This window comes from Corythoichthys intestinalis, chromosome 10 (assembly GCF_030265065.1).
Source record: "Corythoichthys intestinalis isolate RoL2023-P3 chromosome 10, ASM3026506v1, whole genome shotgun sequence".
Lineage (NCBI taxonomy): Eukaryota > Metazoa > Chordata > Actinopteri > Syngnathiformes > Syngnathidae > Corythoichthys > Corythoichthys intestinalis.
The window spans coordinates 49092869-49111516 of record NC_080404.1 but is presented as its reverse complement, the minus strand read 5'-3'; the positions used below and the strand labels follow the sequence as shown (position 1 = coordinate 49111516).

At 38.5% G+C, this 18648-nt stretch overlaps 1 protein-coding gene across 3 annotated transcripts in view; it reads right to left on the bottom strand.

Moving 5' to 3' along the window:
* The window catches only part of zgc:171482 (zinc finger protein), a 218175-nt gene that overhangs the window by 194040 nt on the left and 5487 nt on the right, over positions 1-18648 (bottom strand). The gene's annotated exons all lie outside the window — the stretch shown is intronic.

Genomic DNA, 18648 nt, shown 5'->3' with positions numbered 1-18648 from the left:
AGTATAAATATAGAGAAATTATTTCATAATTAAATATACTGTACAGAAAGTAATTTTGGAACGACACGACCGAAAACTGCTCCGATGCACACATACGATAAGAAAATATCAAAGCTGAACTTATGACAGAAACTGGTATGAGTCGTGTGACAAAACTATTGTACTAAACCACGGCAAATGCCACTGTATAGATTTAAATACTACATTATTTGTATACTGTATGCTTGGGTGGGCTTAGTTAAAACTAAGCTTGAGAACGATAAACCGATACGACCGAATATCCGGTTTTACAGGCGAGCGATACGACTGTATCGATAGCTAACTATCCAATCAACAGTTAATAGCCAGTAAACCTTAAATGTATCGATAGTAGAACAAGGACTCCGCCATCGCGAAAGGAAGAATCGGTTATCAGCGCCCATACCATTGCTATGCTAATTTTATGATTCAAGCGCCGTGTGAAAGAATGTCCCATAATTAGCTTTTACTTTATTCATGCTACACTGTGCCTTCAACACTGCTCGACCCCACGGATCGCCGGATTTGAGCCGGCACACATCATATAACATGGACACCCAACACTCACAGTCGCGGTTGCCTCATCTTCCCATCATGCATTTCAATCGTGACGGGGGTGTCATAACAGTGTCATCACAGATTACTTGAAAAAGTAATATAATAACTGATTACGCCTCAAAAAAGTAATTTAGTTACTTTACTGATTACTTCATTATCAAACTAAGTTACTTTAAAAGTAATCTATCAGTTAATTTTTACCCATTTTTCTCCCTTTGCCGCCTAAACATAAGAATGACAACAGAAAAATGTCATCACATGTAATTGACTTTTCGATGATTGAATTTAAAGGGGAATATCAGAATTTCGCACTAGCTTAGCCACTCCGGAGCCCTGAAACTAACAAATATCTGACAAACTGCTTGGAATTTGTTGAAATCAACTCCACCGACCAATTTAACCCCGCTAACTCTAAGATTAAGCCTAAAGTCAAAACTTCTGAATTTCGGGTTATGGTTCTGAATTTCGGGTTATGGTTAACAGCATATCAGTGCCAATGTAAAACAATGCAAACTGATGGCACAGTAATCAACAACGCACAAGTGGATTGTACAGTGCAATAAACACAAAGGTGGTGGCGAGCGCGGATGCGCGTGCAGCCGTGCACATTAACAACCCGGAAGTTCTCCTCTCAACACACACGCGGTCAATTTGGCCACAAAACGTGGCGGCAACTAGGCACTTTACACTTAATCGGACTTACAACCAGTGTTGTTAATCTTACTGAAAAAAAGTAATTAATTATAGTTACAAATTACTTCTCCCAAAAAGTAATTGCGTTAGTAACTCAATTACCTGAATGTAAGAGTAATTAGTTACTTGGCAAAGTAATTGGTGATAATTACTTTTTTTTTTTCCCCTAAAAAAAAAAAAAAAAAAAAAAAAAAAAAAAAAACATTGGCCACACTATGTGAAGTTTTTTGTGAAGGTTTTTGGTACAATTGGCCCGAGCCCAATTCTTTACCCTAATTTACCCTTTACCCTGAATCAACTGTAAAAAGTTGTTAAAATTGCTCCCATTATTGCATTTGTTCCCTTCTCTCTACTTTCGACATATGAAAGTTTTAAAACTGTTTCATCATTTAAAGATAGATTCAAGTCAAGATTTTGCCGATTTAGAAGTATTTATATAAAAAGATTAAAAAAAGATAAAAAGTTACTTAGGTTCGCTAGGAAGGTTCTCTACAACAGAGCCGTCCTAAAAAGTCTACTGCTTTAAGATGGCGGCTGTCTACTAACGCATTTTTTGCCATGCAGTGTTGTTAATTTTACGTTAAAAAAGTAATTAATTACAGTTACAAATTACTTCTCCCAAAAAGTAATTGCGTTAGTAACTCAGTTACCTGAATGTAAGAGTAATTAGTTACTTGGCAAAGTAACTAGTGATGTTTTTTTCTTTCTCAAAAAAAAAAGAAAAAACACACACACACACAGGTCACACAATGTGAAGCTTAAAGTGTTTGGGGGACAATTGGCCCTAGCCCAATTCTTTACCCTCCACTTAACTAGACACAAGTGTATTGCGATAACTAGCTAGTAACCTTTGCTATGTGTGGAAGTCATTTAAAGTTGTGAATCAGTCGTTAAAGTTGTTAAAATTTCTCCCGTTATTGCATTAGTTCCCTTCTGTCTACTTTAAACATGTGTAAGTTTTAAAACTGTTTCATCATTTAAAGATAGATTTATGTTAAGATTTTGCCGATTTAGGAGCATTTTAGATTTAAAAAAATTACTTAGGTTCGCTAGGAAGGATCTCTACATCAGGGCCTTCCTGAGAGGTCTACTGCTTTAAGATGGCGGCTGTTTACAAACGCATGTAGTCCTTAAAACATGTTGGCAGTGCAGCAGTGTCTATCATTTGCATCTAGTTCTATAATATGATATCTACCGTGTCATGTGGGCGTAGTTTGTCGGCTATGGCTGCAGTCAGGTATTATTGGAGCCACCTAGCATCGCGGTTGCAACGGCGTCTTCCCCACTCCTGCTCTTCTCTCGTCCCCGTGAGTCCGTTTCTCTCAGACTTTTTTTTATTCAACCAACTTAGTAACGCATAGTAACGCACGCCTTTCCCGCCTCAGTAACGGTAACGGCGTTGCCAAGATGAGAAAAGTAATTAATTAGATTACTCATTACTGAAAAAAATAACGCCGTTAGTAACGCCGTTATATTGTAACGCCGTTATTAACAACACTGCTTACAACACATCCCACAGATGCTAAACGAACACATAGCCTCACGGCATAAATGTGCAACACGCATATGATGTAAACAAAGCTTGCCAACTTGGAGCGATGACTGCCCGTCGTTGCTACAGCAAAGCTACGAAACGGCCGCATATGTCGGGGGTCGGGTTTGCTGATACCCTCCCAAAATGAGGGAAAAATACTCACCTTCATTCATGGATTTCCACAGATCAACATTCTCTCGCAACGTCTCAACACTTGGCGCAAATGTCCACCCGGCTCAGTCCCACAACACGTGACGCGAGACCAAAACAGGAAATAGCTAAGAGGTTGTCATGGAAACACTTACCGGGAACCTTGTACGAAGAGGATTTTGAATAGAAAATGCTCTACGTACATGACTACAATATTCTTCATTCTACATAAGTTATGAGGCAATGAAAAAATAGCTTCCTTAGTGTCTCTGCGTTACTAACTTCAGATCAGATTACTGGTGTAGAAAAATGAACGCGTTAGATTACTCGTTACTGAAAAAAAAAATCAAATTACAGGAACGCGTTACTAACTAACGCGTTACTGACAACACTGGTCATAACTACGCAAGAGCGAACGAAACCACAGTCGCGCATGCTAAAACAATGGACAAACAGCACGAGCATCTGGCGGAAGTGGTGAATGACAGTGATTGATTTTCAACGCACCAGGAAAAAAAAAGTCGAACTTTGAAGTGAGGATGGCAGCCAGATTCGTATGGGACAGAGATCGTGAGTTTTTAACCCTGAAAAATAACCCACTACAATGGTGTAAAGGGCAGCATGATCTGTTGGAGATATTGTTTCCACGAAACACAGTCTACTTAAACATGAACATGTGGATCAGTTGATCTTCCTCAAGAAAAATCAACCGTTCAAAAAAGATATGGACAGTGATAAGGAATAAAAATGGAGAAGCACAGGCATAAGTGAATGACTTAGCTGTGTATAAGGTTAAAATAATGATTATTGACCTATCTGGCTAAAATGCCATGTTTTTATTCCCCCAATTATACCAGAGGTAAAGAATAATAGCATTATGCTTTATTTATTATTTATTTGTCATGATAACACTAGCAGGTTTAATTTTTTTTTTCTAGAGCTCCTGCATATAATTTTAGTTTGTAAGATGTTTACATTGAAAGGTTGCACTTAAATTACATACCTCTTGTGTTCAAAACAACACATACATATATACATATGTATTAGGGCTGTCAAAATTATCGTGTTAACGGGCGGTAATTAATTTATTTTAAATTAATCACGTTGAAATATTTGACGCAATTAACGCACATGCCCCGCTAAAACAGACTAAAATGACGACAGTGTAATGTCCGCTTCTTACTTGATTTTATGGGTTAGTACCATGAGTGAGCATGGTGTAATTATTGACATCAACAATGGCGACCAACTAGTTTATTTTTTTGATTGAAAATTTCACAAATTTTAATAAAACGAAAACATTAAGAGGGGTTTTAATATAAAATTTCTATAACTTGTACTAACATTTATCTTTTAAGAACTACAAGTCTTTCTATCCATGGATCGCTTTAAGAGAATGTTAATAATGTTAATGCCATCTTGTTGGGTTATTGTTATAATAAACAAATACAGTACTTATGTACCGTATGTTGAATGTTTATATCCGTCTTGTGTCTTATCTTTCCATTCCAACAATAATTTACAGAAACATATGGCATATTTTATAGATGGTTTTAATTGCGATTAATTACGATTAATTAATTTCTAAACTCTAATTAACTCGATTAAAAATTTTAATCGTTTGACAGCCCTAATATATATTTAATACAGAGATTGAATTACTGCACTTTATTGTTGTCTGTCACTGGAGTTTTATTTTATAATCAATCCCATCCAACAAACTGATGGTCATTTAGTTAGCCTTATTTTTTTTCATGTCTCAAAAATAAACATACATTGGTAACTTTTGTTGTTTAATTTTGCTTGTAGAAATTTGGTCTTTTTTATCCGTTTAAAATAATGTAAGAACAAACAACAAATGTTTTCACACTATATCGAACCGTATCGTTCTTAAACTGTATCGAATTGTATTGACTCGCTCTGCCTTAAAAATGTATCGTTTTTTTAATCGAACCAAAACCTGTGTATCTAGATACATATTGAATCGGCATCATACCGGAGATTCCCAACCCTAGTTAAAACCAAAAAGTGGCCAACGACAGACAAGCTTTCCCAGCTCGTCGGCACTCCCGATATTAGTGGGCATGGAGGAAAAACTTGCATAAAAAGGAACGGTGTGACATCACATTGTGATCAATTTCATAACCATTTGCAGAACGAATTCACTTGCAAACAGGATTACAAACAAATATAACATTTCACAAATACAGTAACACACTTCAACCAGGGTACATTCCCATTTCGACCTATCTGATGCATTAAACAGTTTAACATAAATTCACATATGTGCCTCAATAAACATGTTTTTTTTTTTTTTTTTTTTGCCACGTGAACTGCAGCTTAAAACTAAATGAACAGGACAATCTTGGAGAAATAGCAAGAACTCAGGCAGACCAGATGGCACTAATATGGTTACATGTTACATGATGGATGGTAATTAGTGTTAATTTCGAACAAACAGTAAGACTCTCGAATGAGAGACTGTTAACATGCTTCAAGTGCTACTAATTGGCAAGATATAGAGTTAAAATGGGCTCAGCAGTGGAATTTAATCAACAGACTTTGCAGGTCGTAACTGTATTTTAATTAGTTTATTTAAAATCTGTTCCGTTGAGTATCACAATATGATGGATCTGTACTTGATCGTTTGTGTTTCTCAAAGAGTGTTACACTGCAATCAAAGCCTTTAAGTATTTGCCCGCTTTTAGATTGTATTGGCAAAAATGAGCTAAAAAACATAACGAATATGTAAGACAATAACTTGAATATTATGTGATCACAATGTCTATGTTAGGAGTCGGAACCTCTTGGTACCTCACGATACGATTAGCAATACAACGCTCACGATAACGATGATCTGACGATACAACGGTTATCGATACATTGGTCATGAATTCATTCTAGGATATTCTACAAACAACTAATAAACAGAAAAACATGCTTCTGCTGTGAACTGGAAAGAGTTTATCACTAGTAGGCGTCCATTCCATCTATAGCCGGTATTGGCAGCCAATGCCAGGCAATGAGGTAATTTTGGGCCATTTAAGGTAATTTACCTGTTCATTTTCAGTTACTTCATGTTGATTTTGGGGTATTTTATGGGCCTCTTCCTGTTTATTTTGAGTCACAGAACAGGAAGTGACCTGGGAATCACCCGAATGAATAGGCAGTGACTCAAACTCAACAGAAAATGACCTGTAAATGCCCTAAAATGAACAGCAAGTGACCTGTAAATGCCCTGAACTTCGGACAGAATGACTGTGAATGCTCTGGTTTAGGATGGACGAACTTTCCCAGTCTATAGCTTAGTCAGTGGGTTTCCTAAAATGTAGTTGAGACATTGGTGAATTAATTGTCTAAATTAAAAAAGGAGAAACCAGGATACAAAACTTCAAAATGGAATAGTATTATCAACTTGAATTAACACTAGTAGTCATGCGTTGTCATACTTCTTAAAATCTGGCAGCTTAGGCAGCGTCCTTCGTACATTTATGATCACCAATGTTGGGAATAACGGCGTTATAAATAACGCCGTAACGGTGTTATTTTTTCCAGTAACGGGGTAATCTAACTATCTCTTCCGCCGTTACAACGCCGTTACCATTACTGACGGTCAAAAGTGGTGCGTTACTTACTTGGAATAAATTGAAGAAACTACCAGTCGTAGCGAGTCTACTCTGCTGTTTATTTGTTATCAAAGACTTGGGGTGCGTTCAGGTTCATAGCAATGAAAACAGTAAACACATATAGACTACCTTTGCAAGAACGATGGAGTTGCCGTTTGATACGGTCATAATGTGTAGGTCCTGCACCCATCCGCAGCAAAACTGTTTGTAGCTTTGTAGTGATTTGTAATTTCGGAATTGCTGATGAGTTTAGTAACATACACCAAACAATAAATACAGCAGAATGTCCATTTCGCGTAATTGTGGAAGCCCATCGACATCTTTATTCCATTTGTCTTCGGCTTGCTCGTAAGGGTCAACATTGTTCACATCCTTAAGTTTGATCACATATCTGTTCTTCGCCTTAGTAACGAGTTTGTCTCTTTATCAAACGGGCAAGTTAAGTTCAGTGTCCCGCGAGCCAGACCTGCTTCTAATATGGCTGCGATGTTGTCAAATCTCACGTGATCCCCCATTCTGTGACGTAAACGCTCGACTTCGGAGCCGGAGTTATCACACACAAACCATAACAGCGCGTGCGGCAAACACACACACGCAAAACAGATGCAGAGGGATATGATGGCAGAGCATTCAGAGGAAAATTTGTCCTTTAAGAGACGGAGATATAAACTCTATTTCAAGTTGGTCGAAATTAAAGGAAAGAACGTGCATGTAAAGTGTAATTTATGTCCCGGGGCAAAGCTTTTGTCGACATCTGTGGTAAGCAATTCAAATCTGCTTATTTTTGTTGCACTTCAAGTGTAGGATAAATCTGTTGCTGGTGAAGTGCAATAAATATTACAAGGTTCTATAACACAACTACCTGTCTGTTCTTCTCTATTCAACTGACTCGAATACTGCTCAGAAAACTTCAAATTCTTTGACAAACAACAACTTCTTTTTAAAGTTACTTTCCCTGGTAATAGTTACTTTTACTATAGAGTAATTCAGTTACTAACTCAGTTACTTTTTGGAAGAAGTAGTGAGTAAGTATAAGTGTTTACTTTTTTAAAGTAACGTGCCCAACACTGATTATCACGGGGGTCGCGCAGGTGCTGGGGCCTATCTCAGCTAACAACAGGCATTTGGCGGGATGCTTGGGCAGCTTGATCTTACAAAAAATGCAAATTCCAAAGGCTGAGACGTATAGGAGTATAGTGAGTTTTACAATAATTAGTGTTGTGTGTGGGATGATAATAAAATTCATTCAGCTGAGCCAGTACTTAAATTAATAGTTGGTTGCGCTCTTCTAATTATGAGTGGCTTGCGCAAGCCAAAAATGCTTGGGTGATTTTTTTGTAGTTTGTAGTTCAGCATTGCTTCACGAACACATTATGTTCAAAATGAAAGTGGTTGTGGACCGTTGTTTCATAAGGATCGCCACTATTCACTATTTGTATTTTCTCATTTTATTTGAGACATTTTGACAAGTATCGTTCAGCTGTAATCACTCACAAACACGGCAAACTGACAAGCTGAGATCAATAAGTGGATGTACAAACAATAGTGTGAGTCCTTTGCTACATGTTGAAAAATAGACCTGATTGAACTCCTCCTATAAGAGCAAAAGATTGAGCACTCTAAGGGAAATGAATGTCCTTTTCTGAATCTACGGCTCCTTGTGAAGAGAGAAGATAACACAATTGTTTGACCCTCTTGGCACTTCATTACATTGTGCCTGGATGAATGATATTTAAGGTTTGTTTGTGTTTGTGTGTGACAGGCAGATAAAGGCAATGAAAAGGCCATAAAGTGATATCATGTCGCGACAGATGAGCAATTCACATAAAGTGACAGGTTTTTAGCAATTAAAGTAAAAACAGCGAAATACAATGTACACGTCTGCCATGCATGCATGCATGAATGTTCAAGTTTGGTCTTTGGTTATCAGTTTAGGAGGCATGCGATATCATCAGCTTGATTACAATAACTAATTAAATGACACTTTGAGACATTTATTGAACAGTTTCTAGACAGCATAAACTTGAAATGATGATTTCAGGCAACAAATCTGACAGTAGCTCTGCATATGAGTCCAAAAGGGCTGACATAATAGCAGCATAATCCTAAAAATGAGTTACCTCAGTTGCTTTACAACTGTCTTGAACAGCACTGGCAACCCCCCCCCCCACACACACACACACAATTTTTACATGTAATTGTGAAAGAAATGTATAACAACTACAGCTGTCCCGACTAGTCGACGTCATCGATGACGTAAATGCGTCGACGGGCAAAACATACCGTCGACGGGTAATGACGGGGGCCGCTGTGTCAGACTGAGCAAAGAGGAAGAAAGTGGGTGAGCGAGAGAGAGGGAACGACATCGGTAAGTTATGAAAGTGCGCGGGTACCGCGGAGTTCAGTGGCTGCATCCCCCACATTTTTATTTTGGTCAATAAAAGTATCCAAGAAGAGCCATCCGACGCCTCTCTGTGTTTTTATGCACGCCGCCGCCTTCCTGAGGAGGAAATCGGACGAACCGACGACAACAAGCCAAGTGACTCGCCGGTTCACTCTTCACTATGGCGAGGAGTTGATAACACCGCCAATGGCGTACCGTACGCAGGCTATTTTTAGACCGTGACGTCGCATCGTAAAGCGGAAGTAAAGCCGAAGTGGACATTATAGACCCGCCCTCGCATAGAACCAATGTAAAAAGTGCTACTTTTCGCCGGTATTCTTTCAAAAACGAACATGCCGATCACGCATTGCTTTTTTGGAACTTGTAGAAACGACTCTAGACATTACGACCATGAAGGATGTTTTCTTCATTCGTTCCCGGAAACCAAAAACTCGGGAGGAAAAAAATGTGAAGACGGAATCAACTTGCGCGGACTTTAACACCAGCTCGGCGAACCCATTCACGTTTCATATGCAGTAAACATTATGTTGAGTTGGCATGGTCTTTCAGAGGACAAAGAGGTAAGCCATTTTTATACTTTTACTTTATTTTTTTAGCGTAATGTTCTGCCGTACTGCTTCTGTCTGACAATGAATGACCTGAAAAAAATTACAATGGTATCTGACTGCCACTGTTACCGTTTCTGTTTTATTTATATGTGTATATATATATATATATATATATATATATATATATATATATATATATATATATATATAGACAACTTTAGTAAGGGGGAGGTGTAAATAAATTATAGGATTAAGATGTGTTATCAATGAAAAAATTTAAAGTGTTCGTTGGCTGTCACTGAGTAGCATTTGCAATCGCTACACAAAGCTAACTAAATTACCCCCAAGAACAGTAAGAGACGTAGGACAACCAGAGGATATATAAGAAAGACAGGGGTGATGGTAAAGGATAGCTTGTTGAAACCGGAGAATGTCATTGTCAGTCGCGTCGATAATAAAAAGCTAAAGTTATGCTTAGGTCGGCTCGTTTTTTTCGTCTTTTTCAGCCTTCGACACTAAAGCCATCTCTTTAACTGAATATTTTTATGTTCTTCCACATCTATGCCAGTCAATTTGGCACCAGGCACATCATTTTCGGAGAGAATTGGTAGGTTTAGCGCTGTAAACGTCTCCTTCGTACACGATTTCCATTCATTTCCTATTAGGGACAAACAATGGCTTGTCCTTGCTTAGCAACAGTAGCTAATGTCATGAATTTAATGAGCGGAAGTGACGTGTTACTTGCGGTACGCCATTACCAAAAAGGGCAGAATTGGTGACACGTGAAAGTGGCATAAAGCCAAAAAAGCGGACCAGAATAGCCAGAGCCTGGAATTATTTCAAGGAAAATATGGAGGGTGCCACTGTGTGTACTCTTTGCTAAGCTTAGCTCACATACCACAGTAGCACGTCGGCTATGAACGAACACTTGAAGCTCCGTCACCCAAGTATAATTTTCGAAGACAACAAGAAACAACAAGCTAGCGGATTGTAAATCCATACAACTTTCTAACGATTTTTAAAAAATAGAAGTTACCTTTATGTGCGTCGTATCAACGTGCATTTTTATTTAATAAAATGATGAATATATATATTATATAATTATATATATTTTTTAATTATTATTAAATTTATTAGGATCATGGAAGCTCCCACTTCGGGAACATAGTATATACATATATCCTGTATATACATAATATAATAAAAATATATATGGAAACAGCACTGGCCTGCTTACTGTAATCCATGACTGCTATAATGTTAGTTACTTTATATTATAAAGTATCATTGTGTATATACATATAGTAGTATACTATATTTAAATAAATACATTAATACTATATATTTAGGGCCCGAGCACTAGACGTGCGAAGGCCCTATTGTTTTGCAAAGGATTATTTTTTTTTTTATTATTATTTTTTTTTTTTTTCAGGGCAAATGAAAACGGCCAATTTGGAGGCCTGAACATGCACGAAAAGTCACCAAAATTTGCACATACGTCCGGAAAATTGTAAATTTTGATAATTTTGCAACGTTGCAAAAAAATATAACAAAATGGCTCAGTGGCGCCCCCTTGAAATTTTAAAATTGGCCTATAACATTAGGGTATGTCAGCGTAGAGCAATGAAATTTGGGGGGTCTATACCTTGTCCAAAACCGCTCCAAAAAAGCATTTACACGCATATTCCAAACCCAACAGGAAATCGGTTATTTTGGATCAAATATGAAATTTTTATCGATTCACAGGGTGCACATTTGAGACCTTTTCGCCGAGGGAGTTAGTTGGATCATCTTCAAAATTGGTGAGACTGTTCAGGAGACATATGAAATCTTAAGTTTTGAAAATGGTGCGTTTTCATTCACGGGTCTGACCTGGGCGTGGTGCCAAAGTCGACCATTTTTTCGGCAAAATGACAAATTCAGTAAATGACTAATAGTTCCTTGACACAACGTTCAATCTTTTTCATATTTGGCATGTATGTGTGGTATCCCACCCTTAACACGAGTGCATTGAAATATTACCCATTAGGTCTAGCGCCCCCTAGTGAGAACAGGAAATGCCTTTTTTTACGAGACAGGTTCCTCCTCCAAGGGAAAAAAATCTGTTGACCTCAAACCTGCATCAGGGGAGCCTTAAGACCTGTGTTCAGGTGCCTGATGAAAAATATTGATGTTTCGTTGAGGCGGAGGGGTCCAAACAGGAAAGTGAAAATGAACGTCAACAATTTGTCACGCAAAAAACTTTGAACAGTCATAACTCGGCAGATATACAACATATCTGCGCCAAACTTCCCGTGTTTGTTGAGAGTCATACCCTGAAGGTTCTTGTAGGGGTCATTTGCATCAACTCTACAGTGCCAACTAGTGGCGACAGAAAGAAGTTTTAAAAAAGGCCTTTCCTATTGGGTTTTTTCAACATAGAGCAAGGAAATTTGGGGAGTAGATACCTTCTGCAAAACTGCTCCAAAAAGTCTCTTGCACCCGTATTCCAAATCCAACAGGAAATCGGGTATTTTGGATCGAATGTGAAATTTTCATGGGTTCACAGTAGGAGTTTACATTTGGAGGCTTGAATATGCACAAAAACTCGTAAAAATTTGCACATACATGCAGCTTTGGATAACGTTCGATAATCTTGCAATGTTACGAAAAAATGTAACAAAATGCCTCAGTGGCGCCCCCTTGAATTTTTCAAAAAGGCGTTTCCTATTAGGTTTTTTTAACATAGAGTGATGAAATTTGGGGAGTCGATACCTTGTGCAAAACTGCTCCAAAAAGTCTCTTGCACCCGTATTCCAAATCCAACAGGAAATCGGGTATTTTAGATGGAATGTGAAATTTTTATCGGTTCACAGTAGGAGTTTACATTTGGAGGCTTGAACATGCACGAAAACTCACAAAAATTTGGACATACATGCGGCTTTGCATAAAGTTCAATAATCTTGCAACGTTACGAAAACATGTAACAAAATGGCTCAGTGGCGCCCCCTTGAAATTTTCAAAAAGGCCTCTCTATTTAGGTTTTTTCAACGTAGAAGGATGAAATTCGGAGAGTCGATACCTTGTACAAAACTGCTCCAAAAAGTCTCTTGCATGCGTATTCCAAACCCAACAGGAAATCAGGTATTTTGGATTGAATATGAAATTTGTATCGATTTACAGTGTGCACATTTTACACCTTGGCACCTAGGGAATTAGTTTGATCATTCTCAAAATTGGCGAGACTGTTCATGAGGCACATGAAATCTTAAGTTATCAAAATGGTGTGTTTTCATTCACGGGCCTGACATGGGCGGGGTGCCAAAGTCGGCCATTTTTTCGCCAAAACACCGAATTCGGAAAATGACTGATAACTCCCTCATACAACCTTCAATCTATTTTAAATCTGGCATGTGTGTGAGGTATACCAGCCTGAGCAGGACTGGATTGAAAATTTACCGTTTGTGCCTGGCGCCTCCTAGTGGGAACAGGAAATGCCCTTTTTTACTGGACACACTCCTCCTCTAAAGGGAAAAAATCAATCTACCTCAAACCTGCATAAGGGAAGCCTTAAGACCTGTCTTCAGGTGCCTGATGAAGAATATTGAAGTTTCGTTGAAGCGGAGGGGTCCAAACAGCAAAGTGAAAATGACTGTCATCAATTTTTCTCTCCAAAAACTTTGAACAGTCATAACTCGGCAGATATACAACATATCTGCGCCAAACTTCCCGTGCTTGTTGAGAGTCATACCCTGAAGGGCCTTGTAGGGGTCATTTGCATCAACGCTACAGCGCCAACTAGTGGCAATAGAAAGTCACTCGTTTTTCCAATACATGTCCAGTTCTTTTCAGGTTGGTCATTGTAGTTTCAAGACCTATTAAAATACTTATTTACGGCACATGTCCACGTGTCTCTATCTGTTGCCGTGACGACCCTTTGTTCGCCATTTAAAGGAAATATTTTTTTTCAGAGACTCAGGCAGCTTATAGAGCCACAATATTTGGCACACTTGGTCGAATTGGCCCAGTTAGAAGATTAATTTGGTTTTGAATAAGGGCTTGGCTGCACAGCTCAGTAGTTGCTCCTTTTTTGTAGTACTCTCTCCAATAGGGTTTTTTATCTCTTGGGTGTGGTAATGTAAATAGGCGACTTTCGTGCATGTTAGGTTCTAATGAGATGATTAGAGAGGAGGATCTGCCACCACCCTGACCTGCACACAGTCCGAGTTGCGTGACGTCCGAGTTGCGCTAGATTGCGAGGGCCCGTTCAGTCCTGCTTGCAGGCCTAGTTAATTTTTGTTACTGTATGTGGGCCTCTCATTCAAAATAATTGTGGTAATATTTCAGTGTGCCCTCTCCTTTATCTATTTTCAGGTTAAAAGAAACAAAAGTTGGACAGTTTTTCCCCTCCCCCAAAAATGCGGAATGCACACCAGAAAAAGCATCTGAACTCACACAAAGTATTTTGAAAATGGTTGTCCGGGACATTACAATTCATTTTAACATTTAGAACAATATAGACAATGACATACCACAAAAAGGCTACGTTCATACTACAGGTCTTAATGCACGAATCCGATTTTTTCGTGTTTTTCCGACTCGAGTGAGGCATTAACTTGACGGTCTGAACGTGACAAGTCGCATAGAACGGGACCATTTCAAATCCGATCTGGGTCACTTTCGTATGTGGTCTAAATCCGATCTGGGCCACATTTTTCCAGACTGTTGTGGCGGTCTGTACTGTCCAGTCCCGCAAATCGGATTTCATGCAGCAATTATGTCATCAAATAGCGAGAGAGTCGTTACCGTAGCGATGCACCTGTGCGTTATTAGTGCCTAGCTTGCAGTGAACACGGCTTTCGGGGAAGGGCTGGGCTTCACAACAGTCATAAAAAATAAAAATGGGTTGAGGATAAGCCTGAGAATGCTCAGTTTTCTCTGTTACAAGTGAGCAATATTTCAACATTGCTTACACGGCCGAGAGAGAGTCGGGGCAAACTGGCCATATGTGTGTGACGTGCACGGACAGTGCGTGCATGCTATCGATCCATATAAACTTTGAATATAAGCCTAAACGGGGATTATTTATGTCTGTTATTTGTGTCCTCCTTTTGAAAAGCAAAACATGATATCCCTGGAATGACGGATGACGTGTGTCATTTGTTTTGATGCTTCTGCGCATGCGGGTCTTCTTGCTTAGCGCGTGTCGGACTGCGAATTAGTGCGCATGCGTAATACTTGAACGGTCTCAATGGATAAAAGCAGTCTGAACGGGCACGCCAAAAAAACGGATATGACAAAAAATCGGATTCGTGCATTAAGACCTGTAGTATGAACGTAGCCAAAGAGTAAGAATTGTTTTGACTCCTGTTAAAGAGGTGAAGTCTTAGGCTACGTTCATACTACAGGTCTTAATGCACGAATCCGATTTTTTCGCGTTTTTCCGACTCGAGTCAGGCATTAACTTGACGGTCTGAACGTGACAAGTCGCATAGAACTGGACCATTTCAAATCCGATCTGGGTCACTTTCGTATGTGGTTCAAATCCGATCTGGGCCACATTTTTCCAGACTGTCGCGGCGGTCTGTACAGTCCACTCTCCCAAATCGGTTTTCATGCAGCAATTACGTCATCAAATAGCGAGAGAGACGCTTACCGTAGCGGTGCCGCTGTGCGTTATTAACGCCTAGCTTGCAGTGAACATGGCTTTTGGGGAAGGGCTGAGCTTGACAACAGTCATAAAAAAATAAAAATGGGTTGAGGATAAGCCTGAGAATGCTCAGTTTTCTCTCTGCTCCAAGTGAGCAATATTTCAACATCGCCTACACGGCCGAGGTCGGGGCAAACTGCCCGTATGTGTGTGTGACGTGCACGGACCGTGCGTGCATGCTATCGATCCATATAAACTTTGAATATAAGCCTAAACGGGGATTTTTTATGTCTGTTATTTGTGTCCTCCTTTTGAAAAGCAAAATATGATATCCCTGGAATGACGGATGACGTGTGTCATTTGTTTTGATGCTTCTGCGCATGCGGGTCGTCTTGCTCAGCGCGTGTCGGACCGCGAATTAGTGCGCATGCGTAATACTTGAACGGTCTCAATGGATAAAGGCAGTCTGAACGGGCACGCCAAAAAAACGGATATGACAAAAAATCGGATTCGTGCATTAAGACCTGTAGTATGAACGTAGCCTTAGTGTTTCCGTTTACATTTTTTTCGCACTAGTTAATGCCAGCAGCATTTGACCTCATTGTTTGTGATTTATTATTGATATTTATGTTATTAATTTATACGTTAATAAAGAAGTTAGGTGTTCCAAAATGTTTTTTGTGAATTAATAAGCTTCAACAAAAATTTCATTATTAAAGTAGTAAAAAAAAAACCTATGTTATTTCCCAACGCAGAGAAGATATATCAATTGGTAGCACTACGCACAGTCATGGTTCCACTTCCCATTATGCATTGGGGCATGGCTACAGTATCATTTACTGAAAGCTCAACAAATACACTAGATGGCTCACATTATACAAAGTCACAAGTCTTTCTATCCGTGGATCCCTCTCACAGAAAGAATGTTAATAATGTAAATGCCATCTTGAGGATTTATTGTCATAATAAACAAATACACTACTTATGTACTGTATGTTGAATGTATATATTCGTCCGAGTTTTATTCATTTTTTTTCTTAATGCATTGCCAAAAAAACATGATCGGAACAACCCTAATCCTAATAAATCACCAATTCAAATGAAATAAACTGTTATTCATAAATAAAACACAAACTATATTAAAAATAATATTTAAAAAAAAAAATCACAATTCATAGAGAGTCATTTGAAAGCTAGCTAAGTGCAGAATATGAAATAGTTAGATACTCAATGCCATCAAAAGTGTTGATTTGATCCAAAATGACTGTCATCTTGTCCTGCAGAGGTTTGAAGCCAAATTATTTATTGCCAATCAGATTTTTCATAATGGGTGTCATCTTAAAGCTATTCTTAGTGTACAATCTGAAGTATTTGATTAACTCCAGAAATCCTTATTAACATGTTGAACGTGACGTGCCTATATTTTGAAATCTTTTCCAGAAGTACGTTCGCTAAGCCGCTAACCGTAAGCTTTGCACTTTGCACTTCTCTTTTCGTCATGCATTTGGTGTCAGTAATAGATTTTTTTCCCCCCGCGTTTTTGCAAATGCTTCAAACTAGCTAGTTTTCATTTTTGAAGTGTCAGCTTTTAACCGGAATCTTTTGTTTTGGCGAAGACTGTCAATGTTTTATAGCAAGCTAAAGTGGCTAGTACATTGTCTTTTTTCCATTAGCCTCAATGTAGCAATGCTAACGTTTTACAATGTTTAATATAGATGTGTTTCCTTATTTTGTATGTCTGAACTTTAATTCTATGGCGTGTTGATGGCCAATAAACATCCGTGGAAGGAACCGGAGACTCATATGCATTCAACAAGCACGTGTGTTCAGTGCAGGCAGCGCACGCACTCACAAATGTATGCACGCACGTGGCAATAAATCGCAGCCGGGAGATTCTCGCCCTCGTTTTTATTTACCGTGCGATTTTACTTATTGCATATTGCGACAAGCTTATCAAAAACTCAACAAAAACTATGTTATACGCATACTCCAGTGAGAATCATTTTTAAATCAAAAGACATGTTCATTTGTGATTTAAAATGTAAATGTAAATGTCTTACAGTCCTTTTTCACTTGCAGAAAAAAAATCACGTAGTTGTACACAATTCAACAACAAAGTACTGCATGGGTTCTATTGATAAAAATGTTTTTAAGGCACCAATGTGTTATTATGCAGCTTAAAATGACAGAATGACCCAAAAAGTACCAACATATTGCATCAAAATGCTGGTTCAGAGCCATCTGATATTCATGCAAATATCTAAAAATAATAAATGTGCCTTGAGCGTACTATGCCGTTGCACAAAATGCAAGCATTCATAGAGATAGTGACTGATTTAAAACCGTCAGACATTCATACACTGAAATTTCCATCATAATGCCAGTCCTTTTTCTTGGGTTGTCGGTGCAAATAGGCTCTGATTGTATATTGCTGGTACGTTAAACTTAATGTTGCGCACACAGACCATTGCAAGAAGTCCATTCAAAATTTCTTATCTAAGGCACTCATGCTTTGTCTGTGCATAAAATGTCATAAAAATAAGCATAAATCCATGAAGATTTTGCCTCATTTATCTGTCATTTGTGCAAATATTCAAAGTGTTTAAAAATCTGCCATAAACTTCATGTTGCATGCTTTTAAACACAATACTTCAGTGAGACTGCATCAGAAAATAATGACCCTTTTAAAGCAGGAATAAGTGGGTCACCAATAGGGTGCGCATGGGCACCAGGTGGCCCCCTAAGGCTCACATTAGTGGCCCATTAAAATATCTGTGGAGTTGATTGTTAATTGTGATTTGCTACAAATGTTCAAGTAGTGATTATTTCAAATTGTAGGGAAGTATAGAAATCAAGTGTTGCATGCTGATATTTATCTGATTATCTAAAACTTATTGATAATTATTAGTGTTGTACCGAAATTAGAACTAAGAGTGAGGAAACCAAAGCTTAAAAAAAAAAAAAAAAAAAAAAAAGAAAGAACTTATAATAATGTAAAAACCTGAAAAGGATCATTTACCGTATTCTTTGGACTATAAGTCGCAGTTTTTTTTCATAGTTTGGCTGAGAGTGTGACTTATACTCAGGAGCGACTTATGTGTGAAATTATTAGCACATTATGATATCATTTCACATGTTATTTTGGTGTTTTGGAGTGACACTGATGGTTTGGTAAACTTGTTAGCATGTTCTTTATGCTATAATCATCTGAATAACTCTTAATAGCTATGGCCACGTTCGCGTTCTGCCTTTGGCAATGTGTGTTCAATTGTATTATTGACTTTTTTATATTGAAATGCATGCTTTTAGTTTGTGGCACTTTCACGCCCAAGTGAGGGCGCACTCACAATTGTTTACGCGAAGAAGAGCGCTCACACGCCAGAAGAAGACGGACACCTATGCAGCGTCTGAGCGAGTGGGCGAGAGAGAGAGAGAGAGAAACACAGCTGCGAACGTACGTTCATTGTTTATTCTTGTAAAATATCTCT